Below are 20,728 nucleotides of genomic sequence, written 5' to 3' on the forward strand. Positions count from 1 at the left end.
TCAATAGCTTTTTTCCAATTTTTGAATCCAGAAGTGATAAAGGCGGGCTCTGATATTACAGCAAATGGTGTGAGTTTGTCCTGGTAAATTCTCATGCAATAAAAACACAAAACCCCCTTCTGCACTGCATCATAATGTAGCCAGGGTTAGGGTTTATGATATGACTGATATGACTCTGTCCTCTGTTCCCTGACTGCGGTGTCTTTCAGCTGTCCCTGCTCTGAACACCCTAAAAGGAAAACAGTCACAATGTCACAATGCGACAAGACTGCAGGTACTACAAGCACCCCAACCCTAACCCTTTAAGGTTAGGTGAATAAGGTTATAGAAAAATACTGATGGGAAAGCTGGTGCAATATTAAAATCATGTTTGTTATGATCAACAAACTAAAATCACCTCACACCTACCTGCAACTCTGCATTGCTGGCTCTACCTGCATCACCCTCACCACTGTTAGTTTCCAGCTGAACTTAAAAAAAAATACTGATGGGAAAGCTAGTGCAATATTAAAATCATGTTTGTTATATTATTGTTTAAGTTAAACCGTATTCGCTTATTATCATGTTCAAACCTTCCTCTCATGATCAACAAACCAAAATCATCTCACCCTTCATATAACACCTACTTGCAGCTCTGCAGTGCTGGCTCTCCCTGCATCACCCTCACTAGTGTCACCACTGTTAGTTTCCAGCTGAACTTCATCTGATCTCTAATATGAAAGCAGTGGAGATGAATAAGGTACAGAAAAATACTGATGGGAATGTCAAGAACAAGTGAAAAACACAGACTAACTCCTTTCTAGATGTGGGAGATGTGTAATGTTACTCGTTTTTAAGTTACATGGGTTAAGTTAATAGAAAAATCATGTTCTTTTACAATCATCTTAAAGGAATACGCCACCGTTTGTTGAAATAGGGCTTATCACGGTCTACCCTGGCTGTAGATAGGTGGGCCAACGCATTTTTTGTCTCAGTACAAGTAATTAGGTTGTTTTTTTGTCTTGTGTTGGCTCACTTTTACTCACAACATGCTAACCGGCAACATAGGATTCCATTCACTACGCTAAGCTAACTAGCAGCGGCACTGCCGGTGTTGCACCGGACTAAAACAATGCATGCACAAAAAATGCGTTGGCCCACCTATCTACAGCTAGGGGAGACTGTGATAAGCCCTATTTCATCAAACGGTGGCGTATTCCTCCTATAGGGACGTCTACAAATTACAACACCGAAAAGAGATACAACAAAAATATTTATTAATTTAATGATTAAATAAGGTAATGTCTCCAAACTACCTCAATTATAACTTGTCTCCTGCTAGTTATACTACATCACTTACTTAAAAAAACAAAGTTAAATTAATAAATATTTTTGTTGTATCTCTTTTCAGTGTTGTAATTTGTAGACGTCCCTAAGCACTTGTCTTACTGCGGTAGCAGGAGCAGCAGAGAGCAGAAGCCAAAAGGCAAGTGTTATTTACCATAAACTTCTGGTGTACTTACAAACTTTCCAATCCATCGTTTTATGAGTGCATAACCTATTTGTACTACTGTAGAAGTTTGGTATCATTTCGGGCATTATTAGTGGGGTAACTTACGAGATACAAACCTGGATCCATTAGCGCCTGAACTAAAATATTCAGCTGATAACGCTAACTCTCCCAATGTTCGACCCAGGTAAAAAAGCTTCTGGGGGGGTTGTTTGGCTGGAGGTCATGGTGCAAAGGACCCTAGGTTGAAATTACTCCGAACCATCACTTTAAGTGTGTGTGGAGGGGACTCATCCCCCCCAATATTTAAATATATTTAAAATGTCCCCCCCAATATATTGATAGGCTAATAAATATTGCTATTCTACAAGAGGCAACTATGCGCCGCTGTCTGGAATAATCATTAACAAATTTGTATGATAATCATAACTAAACTTAACCATTATTATGACAACCGTTCCTAGTAGTCTATATACCGTGTAGCCTACTGCAGTTGTGCCATCACGTGTGGTTTGTTTGTGGTGCTGCCGTACCCCAGCAGAAGCTGTTGCACCACTGCTGTGGGGGAGGCAAAAAACACTGTACTGTCTCTTTTCAGATGTCTTAAAAAGTGGAAAACTAGAATGTAATACAAGTGATGTGTAGGCTATATCACTGTTGATTGTGGTTGTTTTTGTTTCGTGCTGGCCACCACGAAAACAACGACAAAAAAGTACCCGTGAACACGAATCTATAGATTAAATAACGTGAGCATTTCACGAACTGTCATGAGACTGGGTTGACCCGGGCCACATCACTACCTGGAGGTGTGACGGCTACACAAAAAAAGGGGACACGCCAAATCTCTAGATAAGCCGTGCTTATACAGTACTAGTCGTTAGACAAGGTTGTGAAAAAAAAAATACTGGGAACTAAGCAATCGGCCCGATCCGGACACTGTCCCGAAAACTTAGAACTAACCGTCAGCATGCCCTACACATAACAGATATCTTAATATCTACTTAACCTCAAAAGTAATTTATAAGAATTATTTTATCATCAAGATAAGGAAAACATGATTTGCAGACAAAGAAGGATCATACTGTGGTTTTTTAATCTAATCCCACCAAGAAGCAGCAAACCAAATAAAAAGTCCTAATATCCCATGTGGAAATTCCTTAAAGATTAGAGAATGTTAGGAGCACTTTTATCATTTTTAACTGTCAAAAGTTCTAATGTCTACATTAAAGGATTAAAGGTGCCTTTATTGTCATTCACAGAGAAATGAAATTTGTCTTCTGCATTTACACACAGTATGTCAGTGACTGCGAGACATAACCACTTTAAACAGAACAACATCCAAGAACTTCTGTTACGTTTTCATCTTGTGGGGGTTTAAAGCATGTGGATGTGATGCCAATGCCAAGACACTTTCCTCAAGGCTGCTGGTTTTCTCTGCTTTTTATCGAAAATTGATTGAGAAATTCAGCAGGAGCACCACTGTCGATTAGACACTGATTGCGGGGGATGATAATAGCCAAACATCCCGAGCTGGCAGTGACAGATCGAAGTCTGTTATCCTCCCAATTAACACCACAATATATATACAATAGCCTGCTTGAAAAAGTGTCCTTTTGTAGGTGTTGGGCTATTTTCCTGCAAGCGTAGTGCAGGAATCTGGCTTCCGTTGTGAGGTAGGCTTGTTTACACAGCTCACAGCCTGTCTTCCTTTCACTTGTGACATCTGAAATGAGGTCAGCATCATAGATTAGACGGACATTTATAATTAGGGGTTTCTTTTGAAAAGTCCACTTTTAGTTGTAAGAGGTTGTTGTTTTGAGTTGTTAAGGACAGTATGCCAAGCCCCCACACACACACACACACACACACACACACACACACACATACAGAGAAACACGGCTGACAGACAATATTTGGACATGCAATCACACACACTGGCTGTGTGTGCAGTGTATGCTCCGTATAACAAAACGTTTTCTTGGAAGTCGCCCAGTCCAAGGTTGTATCCTTCTGAGAACCATTCATTTCAAATGAAAGCATTCCAATATCAATGGCCGTTATCAGTGGTTATCAGCCTCATAGACATGGGTTAGAAGGGGCCTGCTACACCTATAAGTAGGTTCAGAAGGCCGTTACATATTCACATGGTAACAGATCCCTTACTTACTTTTTAACGCTCTAGAAGTCCTATTTGAATTCAGACAAAACTAACGTTACTTGGTTAGGTTTAGGAAAAGATCGTGGTTGGAGTTAAAATTAGGATTGGAACGGTTCCAGTAAAAACCATTCGATCTGCTAATCAGGGTTGGGGTCAGGGTCAACCTAACCCTAAACCGCCAACCCTGGAACAAATGAGGTGCCGAGTGCAGCTGTCAGTCAGTCTCTGTCTGCTGTATGGGAGCATTAGGATTTAATGTTACCTGACAATGTTGGAAAAACAAGTGGTGGATAAATCAGGTGACTGTGTGCAAGCACTATGCAAAAATGGTGGCTTATGCTAACGGCAATACTTCCAATATTAATGGTGCATTTATGAAGACAGCGCAAGGAGAGTGTTGGGTAGGAAACAACAACAACTCCTTCTCCCCGCAGCATTTGGGGTGGCAGTAGCTCAGTCAGTAGGGTTGCTGGTTCAAGTCCCCATCCTAACCCAAGTATTGTGGTGGACTGGTAGGTGGAGAGGTGCCACTTCACCTCCTGGGCATTGCCAAGGTCGTCTTGAGCAAGGCACCAAACCCCCAACTGCTCGTGGCGCCTCCCTCACTCTGACATCTCTCCATTAGTGCATGTATAGGTACTGAGCATGTGTTTGTAGCTAATGTGTGTAATAACAACAGAGTTAAATCATTGTAATTTCCCCTTGTGGGATTAATAAAATATACATTATTATTATTACATTATTATTATTTAAACAGCCTCTCCATGCAGATTTCAGACAGGGCAATCCAATCCATAACTAAAGCATCGGGTGGGCTTAAAGCGAACGGAAGTATATTTACAGGATAATTGCCTGACATCCCTGATGTCCCTGAGCTTCCTTTCTCTGTGTGTTGCTGTTCTTAAACTCAGTTTGCTTCGGGAAACAACAACAACATTCGAGCTAGCAAGCTACACGCTGTAAATGGCAAGCTTTGAAGAAAATTTGGATCGTGCAACAAGGCAGGCTTGCTTGGTTCTTTCAGGGAATGATGGTAAATATTTACAAAGAATATGTTTGCGAAATTTACTACGTTACTCTATTGTGTGAACAGTTAAAGGCAGGGTTGGTAACTATTTCCAATTCAGACTTTTTAACATATTCTTTAAAATGGTCTTTACACCCTGACAGCAATAACAAAAAAGTAATTTGTAGCTGCTGTAATCATGTGCCCACCAATCACTGCCTCGCAGTCCGCTTGGAAAGAACCAATGAAATGCCTCCTTGCGTACTCCTCCAATCAATCAATGTGCATAGTCGCTAGTCATGTTTGTTTTAAACATTTTGTATGATAATATTAGATATTTGCTTACCAGTGAATGAGTCATGAAGTCAAATTGCGGTCCTTAGATGGAGCCTAGAGGAGATGCTACATTCAAATCTTGCTAGCTTTTCAACATTACCAACCCTGCCTTTAATTTCATTAAATATTTTATGCGGCATTTTCTTTTGCAGGGTGCAAATGTTCCACCAAAACAAGTGCTTTCCAGGGACTATTTAGCAGTGCCACCAATGCTCTGTCCGGAGTTTAGCCCCTGCCAAGATGATTGTGATTGGCACAAAAATGGCTCGCTAGCGCCCCCTACAAAATTAAAAGAATTGAGCCCGTGCAGTACATTTAACGTAGACTCGTGGAACTTGGTACACTTATGTAGCATGTCAAGACGTACAAAAAACGCCATTGGAGCCATACCCTACACCCAACAGGAAGTTTAGCAGAAAACCAGTTACAGAGATAAAGATCACCATTGATCGTTTTTTTTTCTCTTTAAATCAAAGGAACAGACCAAGCATTCATACATACTGGTGTAAATGACCAACACGTTCTCACTCCCATCACGTAAAATACGGACGCTTGGTCAGGTGCCTTTAGCGTTGTTATTGACGCTAAAAGTCTACTTTAGCGTTCCATCATCCTCTCTACTGTTGTCTCTCTTAATACTACGTCATCTTCAACACACGCTGAAGGGTGCTTTTTGCGTCATATCTGTTGCTGACAGCCACTGCTCAAACGTCCGTATTTTACGAGTTCAGATTGAGAACGGGTTGAAATGACCTAAAGTACCTTTCTGAATTTTCTTTCTTTTTTTTTTAAACATGAAAAAAGACATGTTTGGTAAATTAAATATTGCAAATAAACATCTGAAAAAAAGTACATTTAGTTATGTTCAGTTCATAACAGAAACGAGTCATCATTAAAAAGAAAATGTTTTGGTGGTTATTGATATGAACCAAATAGGGACAATATGAGCTGTTCTGTGTCTGTGTACATTATACTGTCACACAGTTTTCTCTGTGTTACAGGCTATATTTTTGTATCAGCAGAAAGTCTGCTTAATTTTTGGTATAGCCCCCCCTAAAACAAGTTCAAGTTCAACCAGCCGCCACTGGTCTGTACACCATGGCCACCATGGCCCAACTCTGTACTGCTTGTTGCCTCTTTGTAGTTTACCACAACAAAGTTAGAACATTTAGAGCACATTAATGGCGCTTACCCACTGCTAGTACCAGGTCTACTCGGCTCAGCTCGATTAGGCCGCGGTTCGCCGTCCTCCATTTTCCATTGCAGATTTAGTACCGCCTCATGTTGAGGCGAGCGTGGCTGGTCGTCATAGGGGCACCGCAGGAAACTGCCGTGACCTAACGTGACACACACACAGAACGTCGAAGGTGTGTTGTTTTTGATTCTCAGCATGTGGCTGTTGCCACAGCCAGAATACAAAAACAAAAAAGGCGAGTCGAGATGTAACAGAATAACGCCAATAGATACTTATTGTCATGTTTGCCTTCTGTTTTATTAATACAGTGTGGATTATCATGTAGCTGGACAAAAAAAAATCTAAACTCAAGGTCCACTTACAAGCCTTTTCAGTGGATGAAGTTTGCTCAGTTGTCATGGAGATGGCTCAGTTGTCATCTTTTGAACAATACCAGCCTCATCATGGCAAAATGTGGTCTTGGAGACACCTACTGTAGCAGTTACTACTACAGAGGCAGTTTTAAGTACTTGGCCAGGTGTTTATATTTCTGTCTTAGAGATGCATCGATCTGATACTGATATCAAATATCAGGCTGATACTAGTCTCGCATTGCCAGACCTATCACAGCACTGTGGATTAAAGTCTGGCTACACCACAGATATATTCTAGGATAGGAGAAAAAAAAACTCTTCGGGATGCAGCAACAGTGACGGTGGTAACTGAAGTAACGTGAGCTATTTAAATTAGCTGGATACATGCTACGCCATGTGTATTTTGTCCACAGCAATCCCACCAATCAGTCCCAAAACATCCCAGTAAGAGAGGAAATGCCGTGAACGTTCTTTGTAAATCTTTACAATCATTCCCAGAAAGAATCGAGCAGGCCTGCCTTGTTGCACAATTACAATTTTCATCAAAACTTGCTATTTACAGCGTGTAGCTTGCTAATGCGAAGTTTGTTGTTGTTTCCTGAAGAGAACATGGTTTGAGAACGGCAACGCACAGAGAGCGGAAGGTGAAGAACATCTGGCGGAACATCCTGCGTGAGGCAATTATCCCGGAAATGTATTGCCGTTGATCCACACAAGGCTGATACTGACCCAAACAGCTGGATCTGAAACTTTACAGGTGTGCAGTTGAGATCAAAATAAAGGCAGATTGCAAAGATGGGTGCAGTCCGATCAAAGGAGCTGGAAAAAGCCGGGTAGGCCGTAGGGAAGCCACTGTCCAACCCCACTTTACACCCCTGTCCCGATTTGGCATCGCGGCTGGTATGACCTCCAGATGGTCTCAACTAAGATTTTTTGGTGAAAGTCAGAATCACATTTACTCATGACTTGGATGTGTTGCCATTTAAATGCCCACCATGCAGTGGTCTGAAATCTAATAAATAAATGAAATAAAACCGTTCTTTCACCTGCTTCCCATCGGTTTTCTATTTCCTCTTTATTTTTGCATCCCTCATCTTCCCTGTTTAATTTCCTGCTAATTGGTTGCAACCATTCCAGCCGTTTTACCTTTATGGTTTAATAACTCTACAATGTCGGCCTCTTCAGTCTGTTTAGTAGTCCTAATTTAGGGAGACCATCCTCGGATATACAGTATGCACCATGGGAAATGGAGCAGCTTGAGAGGAGGAATGTGGAACAAGACTGCACCTGAGCTAGAGAATGAGAGCCCCCTCAGCTCAGATCCCAATTGGATTTATACTCTAAAGCCTCCTTGTAGATATTTTGATGAGCTATGAATCTGGCAGCTGCTGTAGATGAGCTCTGAAACAGCCACCTGGTGCACCAGAGCTCTCTGACATTGTTTTCATTCACAGTCCCATATCCTATAGAGAAGTTTAGTCTAGGGCACACAGTGGTTGGTGATGTTTTTAACTAGCCACCACGACCCCCAGAATGGAAGCCTATGCTTTATGTATGTACCTTATATTTGTGTAAATACTTAAATAATTCCCTTTTAATATTTTTCATCTTTTCCTTTTCTTCTCTGAAGTCTTACTTGCCAAGGATTATAAGTGCAGAGAAATGAATGAAACATTTGCATATGCTCTCCCTCACACACTTTTGCACTTTTGAATCAGAATCAGATTTATTGGCCAAGTAGGTGTGCACATACAGGGTTTTTCTTTGCTCCTAATGTGACACACAGTTCTAAGGGACTGTCGGATAATTACTTAAGGGGCCACTGGAGGAGTTTTGGGACCTTCAGTCAAATAAAAAAATTGACCCTCCCTTCATCAGCAATACATTTTAGGTGACCCTCCAAAATGATGGGGAAGAAGAGGATCACTCTCTCCAGCAATTTACTGTACTGATTGCGCTTGGCAAAGATATACAGATTGCCATTGTTTTTATTTCAGCCATGACTTACGTGACTAAACCGCTGCATTCTCATCTGACGCATCACACTCCTCTGTTATGGTTTGGGGGCCATTTCAGTAGATTTACTCACTAACATTGTTGTGGAAACACAATAAGCATGGAACTAAATGCACACTTCCTGCGTTACTTCAAATACTAAGTTACTCCTCTAGTAAACTAGTATTCACATGAAATAAAACAATAAAACACTGAGACCATTCAGCAAAGCACACTGGGTAATTCAACACTGGTTGCTATGGACTCATCACTAGGCTTCCTCAGTCATTGTATATTTTAGTATAGGTAAAGCTGCTAAAGCTGAACTCTATCCAAAACTCTATTTTGCAGACGAGCGTCAATTTCGGAGCTTGCATGCTACCACTCCTTCCTTCTCAAAAGGCTGTAGTTTGCATAATTTCACAAATAATCACCGGGACCGAAAGGATATGCATCCTTCCTGGCTGGTGATATCCACGGCGCAAGTTTCGGCTTTTCAAAATAAAAGCTTTTGTCTGGTCAGCTATGTTTTAGTATGGTGTTTCGGATGTTTTTTTAATTTTTTTATTAATAAGGGAAAAAATCCCACTAATTAACCCTGACAAGGCACACCTGTGAAGTGAAAACCATTTCAGGTGACTACCTTATGAAGCTCATTGAGAGAACACCAAGGGTTTGCAGCGCTGTCAAAAAAGCAAAGGGTGGCTACTTTGAAGAATCTAAAATATAAGACATGTTTTCAGTTATTTCACACTTTTTTGTTAAGTACATAATTCCATATGTGTTCATTCATAGTTTTGATGCCTTCAGTGAGAATCGACAATGTAAATAGTCATGAAAATAAAGGAAATGCATTGAATGAGAAGGTGTGTCCAAATGTTTGGCCTGTACTATATATACAGTATATATAGTTATAGCCAGCTAACATAACGTTAGCCTGTTTCACAAATAATTGTGTATTTCACCAGATTATTTCAATTGGCAGGCTAATAATAAGTAAAAGGCTAACGCTAGGTTAACAGCAGGTATCTGGAATAATATCTGAATCATGCAATCACAAGGTTACAGTAAAATGGTGGTGTGAATAAATAGGACTTTTTATTTTATTTTTTCAATGTAGTAAAAAGCAGAACAAAATAAAATGTGCAGAAAGATGCTTTTGTTTTTCTTAGTGGGCTGTGTGTGTGTTTATGAGTTCATGTGTGTGTTTTAAAGAACACAGTTCAGGATGAGACTCAACTCTCATTACTGTCTGTCAGCAGGGGCCCACAACACAAGTGTGTGTGTGTGTGTGTGTGTGTGTGTGTGTGTGTGTGTGTGTGTGTGTATGTGTGTGTGTGTGTGTGTGTATGTATATGTGTGTGTGTGTGTGTGTGTATGAGTGCGACACTGACAAATGAACATTTCACCCCACCACCACCACTAGCTGGGAATGGACAGCAGATGAGTAAGAGTCATCAATATCAGTCCCTAGCCATTGATTAGGTCCTTGATGAGGATGGACATTGTGTTTGGGTGGCAGATGGAAGAGAAGGGGAGGTGGAGGGCTGGGGCTACTGTTTATTCAGGGTCACAGGGCAAGCCAGTTGTCTATAGCTGGGGCCTTTCATGGGAACAAGCGTCTGATTTTGCCATTTGGTAGCTGTCAGTCAGAATTAAGCTTCCAATTTGGGCCTGGTGCCAGGAGGCTGCACTGTTAGTAGGCTAGGTCAGAAGGGGCAGTTTGTATCATACACTGTAGGGATGTCTCTTACGTTGAAAGTGACAAAACACAAATAATGTATTTTTCTGCATACTGCATTCGGTCAGTATAATATCTGAAGTCTGGCTTTTTTGTCAAAGATCAAACCAGTGTGATTGCATAGCAAGACACATCTATAAAATAGCTCAGCAACTATTGGATAAGTTGCCACTAAATGTGGTAGAGACATTCATGGTTCACAGATAATAATAATTGAAATACCCATCAGCCTCAGCTGTAGCCTATGTTGTTGTTGTGTTCTATCTTTGTATGTATGCTGCGTTCTACCACTATGCAGCACTGTTGTAAAGCAGGTATTAGTTGAGACCCTGAGTACAGAGAGTGAGAGAAGAAGATGGTGACTACTGAATGTACCGTGCTTTGCTACCATGCTTGCTATTAAAGTGCCCATATTATGAAAAAAACATTTTTTTCTGGGATTTGGGGTGTTATTTTGTGTCTCTGGTGCTTCCACACGCATACAAACTATGAAAAAATTCCATCCATGCTGTTTTGAGTGAGTTTCTGAAGTATTCCTGCCTTCAGTCTCCGGGTGAGCTGTTCAAAATATGCAGGTCTTTCTACGTCACAAGCCGAAACGAGCTGCCTAACCGCAACCGTTAGCATGCTACCTCGTTCTCAATGGCAAAGCACTGCTACAACACACACAAATTCTCCATAATCTAAAAAAAACTACTTACATGTGCGCCCTCGTTTAGAAGAAGTCTCCTGGCTAATCCTGCCTTGTAACTGACTGAAGTTGGAGAAACAGCCTTTCTTTTACTGTCTATTGAAACAGCTAACATGATCCTTACCAAGCTACTGCGCATGTGCGACTGCCAACAAAGATAGTACAGAAGAAGAGAGGTCTCACTCTGTAGCTAAAACAGAGACCTGAACACAGGGTGAAAAGAGGAGCTGCAGCAGTGAGAGAGAGAGAGCTGTGCATTACAACAAAAATATGGTGATTTTTGAAAATTAAACCATGTAAACCTATACTGGTACAACCTTAAAAAACAATTATGAACCTGAAAATGAGCATAATATGGGAGCTTTAAGAACTGTTGTAATAATGTAATGCTTCCTGTTGATGTAAACGGGACTTGTTGAACATTCCGACGTTCTTCTATTCACCAGCCTACACTACAGTTGTTTTAAATGCTAGTTAGCATATGTTAGCATGAAAACTCGCTAAACTATGACGGTGGACATGGTAAACGTTACCTGTTGTACATCAGCATGTTAGCATTGTCATTGTTAGAATTTAGCACCAGGCTCCTCACCTGACCAGCTCCCTGTCTGGGTTCCGGAGGCAGACACCCTCTCCACATTTAAGAGTAGGCCTAAGCTTAAAACTCTCCTCTTTGATAAAGAGTTAGGACTGGTGCAGGTTTGCCTTGAAAATACTGTTAGTTATGCTGTAATAGGCCTAATCTGCCAGGACTTCCCATGATACTCTGACTTTCTCTGTCCTTCTCGCTCTCTCCATCTGTATCTCTATTCATGTCCCATTAATGCATGTTACTAACTTCGGGCCTTTTTACACCTGGAAGTCTGAACCAAGGTCCAGACTCTCTCTTTCTCTATCTCTATCTTTCCTCAATCGGTCAAGGCCGATGGCCGCCCACCTAGAGCCAGGCTTTTGGGGAAGATGTTGAGTCTCTGTAAATTATAGTGTGGTCAAGACCTACTCTGTAAAGTGTCCTGTCCTACTGTTGTCAGGATGGAGGGGAACTCCCATGCTGACTCAAACAATGTGACAAACAACCCAGGCTCACAAGCTAACGTCTCGCCTTCTGAGCCAACGGTTGGAGGATGCATTGGGGGAGGTTGAAAGGAGAGAGGTGGGTGAGTGGCTTGCTTTCGCCACAGACGGGTCAGTTCACTGTACAGCTTGATCTGACATCAGAGTTTTAGGTCCAAAAAAATTGACAAAACTAACAAACATAAAAAGTGCCATTTCCACATGAAATGCAAAGATATTTTGCAAAGAAAAGAGACCATAATTGAAAAAAAGGAGTAGATAACAGTGCACCTCTATGGAGAAAACACAATGAGCAAAGCAAATAGAAGTGCATGCTTACAGCCTATATCATCCACCAAAACGACCTAAAAATCCAGCCACAGCTGGTGGGACATCAACAACTCAACAGTCTAAACCATAGCTGCCAACACTCCCGTTTTCCCCGGGTTTCTCCCGTTTTTTAGCCCTATCTCCTGGACCCCTCCCGGTTTGTGTTTTATCCCGGGAAACTCCCGTAATTTGCATGGCCCAAACTTCTTTATAAATAATCAGACCAGGGGTTAAATTGAGATATTTTATGTGAGGGGGATCTTCCTTGGGGGGTCTGGGGGTATGCCCCCCCCAGGGAATTTTTTTGAAAAATATACCATTAAATGGCACTTTCTGGAGAGTTTTGTGCAAAGTAATGGAGAAATCGAGTCTTACATGATATGTGCAAAACTGCAAGGTTAAGACCCTATACTCTGCATTGTTGTAGTATCAACAGGTATTAGGGCATTTAGCATTTACATTACTGATAATCAGTCATCACGTGGTGATACACATTGTATTACCTTGTTATTGAAGTGACCCATACAATGTGCCAAACATAATGTGCCACATGAAGAGACAGTGCAGCAATACAATAGCAACAGCTGAGAAGATTTGGGTCTGTGGTGACCAGGTCCAATTCACACAAACTTCCTTCTCCCATTCTCTCTCTTTACTACCACACACACATGCACACACGGCACTGAGTGGGACTCTCCGATGCTCAGAGGTGAGCTGTGGCCGGCTCGGAGCCCTGCCGCTGGAGGAGATGCGACAGCGAGAGCCGGTTCAACGGCTTGGTCAGCGACATGGATTCGTAGCGGCCGGTGGAGCTTCCGAGCACCGGGCTTCCACCGCTGCGAACGGGGTTTTTAGCTTTAGGAGAAAGGCATTTTATCTGCTAATCCTACCGACGTAGACACTCCGGCGTTATGTAATTGACCTGCAGGGGTAAATTGCAGGGCTGCGCGGGTTGTTGCCGTATTCTGATTGTTCTCATCTCAGCTCCGCGGAGACAAAATAGACATGCCATTTCAAACATCTTTAATTTATTGTCAGAAACATCATGTTTTCAAAAGCATCACTTTCATCAAGTTGTATTTGACATATTTAGACTGCAAGCAGGCTCATCAGGCTGAGCCCTGGAGAGCCCCGGCCCAATTTAACCACTGAGTCAGACCAATATGTTTGTCTAATGTTGACCAGTTGCCAGATCTCTTATGAAATGCATCCTATTCACACAATCTACACCTATACAATTTTCAATCCGTTTGTCACCTCAACCTGGTAACCCATAACCCAGTTGCGCAGTTGATCTCTGCGCAAGCTTGGCGGAAAGTTCAGACCCGAAAGCGAGCAGATAAAAATGGCAGGTGGTGGTGTTCCCACAAAGAAATCGAAATATTAGTGTAGTGTTGGGCGCAGCAATTGACATGCAACTTACCTGGTCATATCGACAACCTCCACGCTTTTTGTAAGGTGTGTTGCATTGATTTTAATGTAGCGCACGGTGGGGAAAATGCCATTACCCAGCACATTAAAACACAGCGGCACCATCGCGCAGAAGAAGCACATAAGGGCACACGGGCTATTTCATTCTTCATCATGAAAGAATAGACAGAGGCAGAAAACGTGAAGCAAGCTGAAACTCAAGATTGCAATGTTGGTAGCACAGACGTACACTTGACAGTTAACAACTTTTTTCAGCAATCAATATTGAGCGCAGGCTGGATGACAACAGAATTATTTCTGCTACTGCCGCTCTAAATTGGCCATCTGATGAAGACGAGTGCATTCTATATGTAGATGACAAACTTGTCACCACACAACAAGGCAAGTGAGTGAAGATATCATGCTACTTGATGAATTATATATTTAAAAATATTAAAGTTTAAGTTCAAGTTCCGAAATTCTTTTATTGACCCTCTGAGTCCGAGCAATGTTAAAACTCGTACACAAAAAGGGATATTAAAAAATTTCCTTTTTAGACATGTATTTACTATTTTATTCATATATTACGCTACTTTTGTGAACCCAAGACTTTTGTAAACTCATTTCAAGCACCAAAACAATTGAGTGTATGTTTTTACAAGAGATTTGAGAAATATTTCTGCTTTAGGGCCAAATTGTCTCTTTACACATAGCTCTGGAACAATTTGGGGCGTGGCTAGACAGAAGACAAATTTGTTCTGAACATTTTGATATGAAACACATGGAGATCAGTTATATGCAAATACCCCATAAAAGGAGAATTCAAGAAGATATCTAAAAATGCCCTTAGACCTCAGAGGGTTAAAGTTCATAATTACTCTACTTTACTTAGTTGATATAGGCCCACTGTGGTTTGTGATTTATTTTCATGAATGAAAATGTCTTCAAAAGAAAACTTTTTTTTTCATAAATTGCATCCTGGACATAACTACCAACTGACTCCAAGGTAATGTCCTCTGCATTGTTTCTGAAGAGTTTACATTCTACAATTACTCACAAATTTTGCCTGATGGATTATTCAGGCTGATTTAAGTCAGTGTCTATAAGTTTGTGTGGAGAATTCTTTAAAACAGCATTTTAAACTATAATTTGTTTTTCTTTTGTGTCTAGTTCAACTTTTATTTGCGTGGTGGGGGTTCACTGGGGGGAATGTTTGACCTCAGGCTTTTTTAGTCCAAGCTACAGCCCTGTGACGTGTTTTCACATTTTGTCAACATGCTGATGTGGGCCAACCAAGTAATATTTCTATCACCATATCTAAAAACAACTTCATCCGGGAGGTTCTAGAAAATGCAATATACAGTGTAACCCTCTGCTGCCTTTCATCTGGCTCTTTCCACCAAATCCTCTGTAAAAGAAAGTGCTGATTTGTTAGCTTCAGGCTTTGTTGAGGTCAAAGGTCTCATTTGTAAAGTTAAGGGCTTTTGATTTGTTGATCCAAGCACAAGTTGTAATGTTAGAGCTGAAGGATTCTTGAGCTCTCTGGCATGTTTCTCAAGACAAGCATTTACACACACGCACACACACACACACACACACACACACACGCGCCCCGTTGACCCTGGAGACTTTCTGTAGCTCTGTTTCTCCACCTGTTTGCTGCTCTCCTGCTCTGTGTGTCAGCGACCTTGCGTCTTTAAATTCCTGAACTGTTCCATTTGAACAGGCTAAGGTACTTGTTTTTCATTTACTGAAGCTCCACTGGGACTGCAGCACCCAGCAGACTGTCAGCGTATGTAGGGCGTTGAAACTTGGCTTCAGCAGGCCTGTCAAAAGGTTTCTAGGTCATGTTCATAATCAATTTTTCAATAAATGTGGAGTTCCGCTGAGGTTCATGAGACATCACTGAATACAAACGTATTGGTGCAGACCTGACCTTATATGATATGTCATCTCGGGGCACCACTGTCCAATTAGAGACTTTACAAAGAGTTTATGGATTGTAACTAATAGTTGTATTAATTGTTAATACGTTATTTATGAATGTGTAATGGATACATTTATAGAGTCACTCGAATTTGACACATGCAGATCAGTTTACCTATCATGGGGAGTACTACTGCCTGTGAATAATAGAGTCTTCTGAAGCTCTGGAGGACTTTTGTCAAGTCTGATGACATCATCAGGGCTGTGTCAGCTTGGACTTATAAAGATGTTATAAATGACCAGGCAGGGAGGGTCTGCTGTTCAAACTAATGCTATTATGGTGCAAAAGCAGTCTCATAAGAGTTTGCAACTCATGAAACACAATGCACAAATGATTGCAGAGCGATTTTTATACATAAAACCTGTGTTGTATCTGTGCCTCTAATTTGCAACTCGTGAAACAGAGTGCACAAATGAATACAGAGTGATTTGTATCTGTAAATCAGTCGGACACTCACTCTGTATTGATTTGTGCATCGTGTTTCACGAGACTCTTTTAGCACCATAGCTATTAATTTGCTTTATGGTAAATGTAGGGTCCAGTATTTTTGGAGTTCAACCTATACAGGACAAAAAGGTATAACATGTTTGTACAACAATTTAAATCTTTTTTTATTTACTAATTTGTAGTAAATCAAGGAGACCACTCAAATGGTTTGACCACACTAAAAACATCTGGACCAAAATCCATGTAACAACTTTGTGACATTTACACCTGCAGTCCTGACGGATTATTATGAAAGCCATTGTTGAAGGATAAGGCTGGTGATAATCTGTATTTTTCATATTGACAACAAATCCCATAAAAGGCGTTGCCCAGACCAAAGTACATTTGGCATGGCCTTTGGGGACGTGGTGTTCACAGGTTTTTCTCTAAAAGACAGAATGACTGACGATTGTTAGTTACTTTTTAATCACTTGACTAGCAATGGCTTCTTTGAACAGAGGCTGACGACCTATTACAGATCTATAAAGCTTCAGTAAATCATTTACCAAGTGGTACCCGTCTTGGTTTACCCTGTACCCTGTGGTTTTACCCTGTTTGTCCTGTGTGACGTGTACATAGAAAAGACATGTATTGTTCTGGGAACAGCAGAAGTGATCATATCCTCTAAAAGACACACACACACACACACACACACACACACACACACACACACACACACACACACACACACACACACACACACACACACACACACACACACACACACACACATCCATTGCAGCTGTGGGAGCCATCCTCTCTGCCAACAGTCAGTGTCACAGAGCGATGGCAGTTATGGTGGTTTTTGAATTAAAACTGGCTCGGGGCACTTCGTTAACTTATTATGGAAAACAGAGGCCCTCACCAAAGCCCTCTCTAACACACACACACACACACACACACACACACACACCCTCATGTCTTTTGATAAGGCTTGTACCCTTGTCAACAAGCACACAATTTAATTAGTGTTGATTGTTGTTGGCGTGTTCAATAGTTATTAATTAGAGTGGGGAGGGGCCCTGGTCTAGATTGCACGCCCGAAGCTGTGACGCACCACTTTGTCTCACACTCCAGAATAACAGAGATGCTGTGAAAAATCAAAGACTGTTGGGGGGGATTAAACCCTTTTTTTTGGGGGTGGAACCCTACTAGTCATTTATCAGCCAAAAAAAAATGACATAGAAGTATTACACCAGTTCTGGGATGCCAACATTTTTTTTTGATCAAAGAAATATTTTAACCAAACCATCTTCAATTTAAATGCCAGTGTACTGTAATGCTGCAGTACACGGAGAACATCACAGTATTACTAGTTATTTTCTTTTTTTTATATAAAAGAGACTATATTGAGTTTATTCTTAAATGTCATTGTATGTCATTGCCTATAAAACAATGGCAGATGTATTCTGTATAAAGCAATATACAGTATATGAATTGTCATGCATAAACTCACTTTTCCATAGCACTACCTCAACATATAAATAAGCTTACCCTGCACACCTGAAATGACCTGAATTTGAAATGGTCTTGCCACAGAATCCCTGTCCTATACTGTTGATATGGTAAACCTTAGCTACACATCCAGCACACAGAGCAACATGAGCATTCATTCAAAGTCGTGTATGTGTCTACCTGATGATTGTAAGTCCAATATTCTCTCCTTTCAGCCAGTGGTCCATTACTTCCGTACAAGTACTAATACCACACTGTACAAATACTCTGTTACAGGTAAAAGTCCTGCATTGAAAATGTTACTTAAGTTAAAGTATGTCAGTATCATCAGGAAGATGTACTTAAAGTATTACATGTAAAAGTACTCAATGCAGAAAAATCCTCCCATTTTAGAAAGTGGAAAGGATCCAAACAGTTTAGTGTGTTTAATGGTCTAATCATTTCAGCTGGACTTGTAGGCCCTTATATTGTTGGTTAGTTTCATATATAATAAAACATCAGATTTCATAAACTACATGTGTTTTGTGTGCAAAAATCTTAATGTGTACAGTAACTAGTAACTAAAGCTGTAACAGAAGAATGTAGTGGAGTAAAAAGTACAATATTTCTCTCGTGTGTGTAGCGGAGTAGAAGTAGAAAGTGGCATGAAAAGAAAAGACTACTACAAATGTCGAGGTACAAGTACCTCGACATTTGTACTTAAGAGTACTGGAGTAAATGTACTTAGTTACATTCTCAACAAATAGAAAAATATCCATCGTTTTGGCTGCTAAATGCTCCACTATGTCACTGGCTAGTCTCTACCTGTGTCTGTGTGCTGTTTGGAGCTGAGCTGGGAGAATACAGCGGCTTTTAAGCTGTTTGACTGAAAACAGCTGCTGGCTGCAGTTTGAAATTAGTGAGAGGTTGACGTGCCATAAAACTAAAAGTTGAAAGATACTAAAGTGCTACATAGAGCTGGAGGGACTCCAGAGGTGGTGATCATTCTCTGTGGGTTTGTCACTGCAAGTGAGCTCACATTACACAGTCATCTGCCCCGGTGTTCATATATAAATCTGGATTATTGGAGAAAATCTGAAAAGGTTCCTCAAATATATACAGACCTAACCCTTGTGTTGTCCTCGGGTCAAATTTGATCCAAGTTTTTTATATCAGAAATATGGATTTCTGTCAACAAAATTGCCCAAAAATAAAATGAATGCATGGACGTTGTACGGATCCACAACGTTCTTCGCAGGTAAAGTTCATGATTACTCTCATTGAATTTTGGTTTCTTCAATTTTATAGCATTTGAAAAAAAGTTTAAATGGTTAAACAGCATCCTGACTAAACTTTGACAAAAACCAGCCTGTGAGCCACTCAACGTCCTCTGATCAAAATATATATTAGTAAAAATATTTCATAATTTCATTTCTTTCCAAACTCAAAAATCGAGGTGTGATGTCATATAAATTAGGTTTATTGACCATGAATTAAAAAAGCGTTGAAAAAATTGAATCAAAAAGCATTTAAAAAGCACCAAAAGCATAGAAAAAAGTGCAAAAAAAAAAAAAAAAAAAAAACTCTGAAAAAAGTTCATTTTCAATTGTCACGCAGAAGGACAACAAGTTCATAGTCGACGAATAGACAACACAAGGGTTAGGTGGTCGTTCCCACTCTGACTTACATTTCTGTTTATTTTGTGTAATGTTTCTAGCGTTTTGGTCGGTTTCGAAGCCTAATTTGATGTGATTACTTCATTGTGTCACAGTTTTCCATGCCTTAAAATCAATAAAGCAATAAAAAAATCAATGTAACACTATAGCTGTGTTGGAAACCTCTCCCTAAATCACTCACTCACTATTCCCCATATAGTGTTTATTAAATAGTGAACTATATAGAGAATGACCAAACACGATTTCAAACACTACAATGAAAACATTGTAATACATAGAAATACTTCTAATACGTCCCTGAAACAAACTGAGCAGGAGAATAGTAAAAGGTTGTATATACTGTATATGTTGCATGTGATATTTTCAATTTTAAGAAACAAAAGCTGGTCCATTTTTCCTTTTCAGTTTTCACGGGTGTTTCTGCTTCTTCTTCTCTGCTGGGAAAACACGGCTGTGTTGCATTGTTGTATATACGGGGATAAAATGTAGGGTAGAGTAGCAGTGCATTGTGGGTATTTTAAAGTGGACTATAAGTGAATGAAATGGTAAGACTAAGACTGCATGACTTCATGCATGAAAAAGCATGAATTCATTCATGTAGTATTTCATGAACTATCAGTAATGTACAAGGATTAATAATATATCACGCATGACTTACAGTAATGCACGAACAATACATTAATTAATGCATCAATTAGGGTATTTCAATCATCATGATTTCTGATTTATTAATGATGTTCGTGTCTTCTTCAAAAAATTGACCAGTCACAGCAGTGTACATATATTCTTGATATTTGTAGTGTTGTAATCATTGTTAACTAAACATGACTTCTTCATTACTTCATCATGCTTGTGGCCCTTTAAATAAAGTGCTGACTTGGTGCATTGATAAATAAGATATGATTAATGGTGGCATACAATTAAATGTATTAAAGGTCCCATGGCATGAAAATTTCACTTTATGAGGTTTTTTTAACATTAATATGAGTTCCCCCAGCCTGTCTATGGTCCCCCAGTGGCTAGAAATGGTGATAGGTGTAAACCGAGCCCTGGGTATCCTGCTCTGCCTTTGAGAAAATGAAAGCTCAGATGAGCCGTTTTGGAATCTGCTTGTTATGAGGTCATAACAAGCAAGGTTACCTCCCCTTTCTCTGCTTTGCCCGCCCAGAGAATTTGGCCCACCCATGAGAGAGAGACATCATGGCTTTCAAACAAGAAAAGTGGCAGTTGGTCAAGGCCACACCCCCACCCTCCACCTTGCCCCTCCCACTCTCATCCTCAATAGCTTCAGACACAGAAATGGCATATACTATGGTTCATTGTGGGACTGGCTCTAGTGGCTCTAGTGGCTGAATTTTGGGAAAGAGACTTCAGATACAGTATTAGGG

The sequence above is a fragment of the Perca flavescens genome, chromosome 3, assembly GCF_004354835.1.
Source record: "Perca flavescens isolate YP-PL-M2 chromosome 3, PFLA_1.0, whole genome shotgun sequence".
NCBI lineage: Eukaryota > Metazoa > Chordata > Actinopteri > Perciformes > Percidae > Perca > Perca flavescens.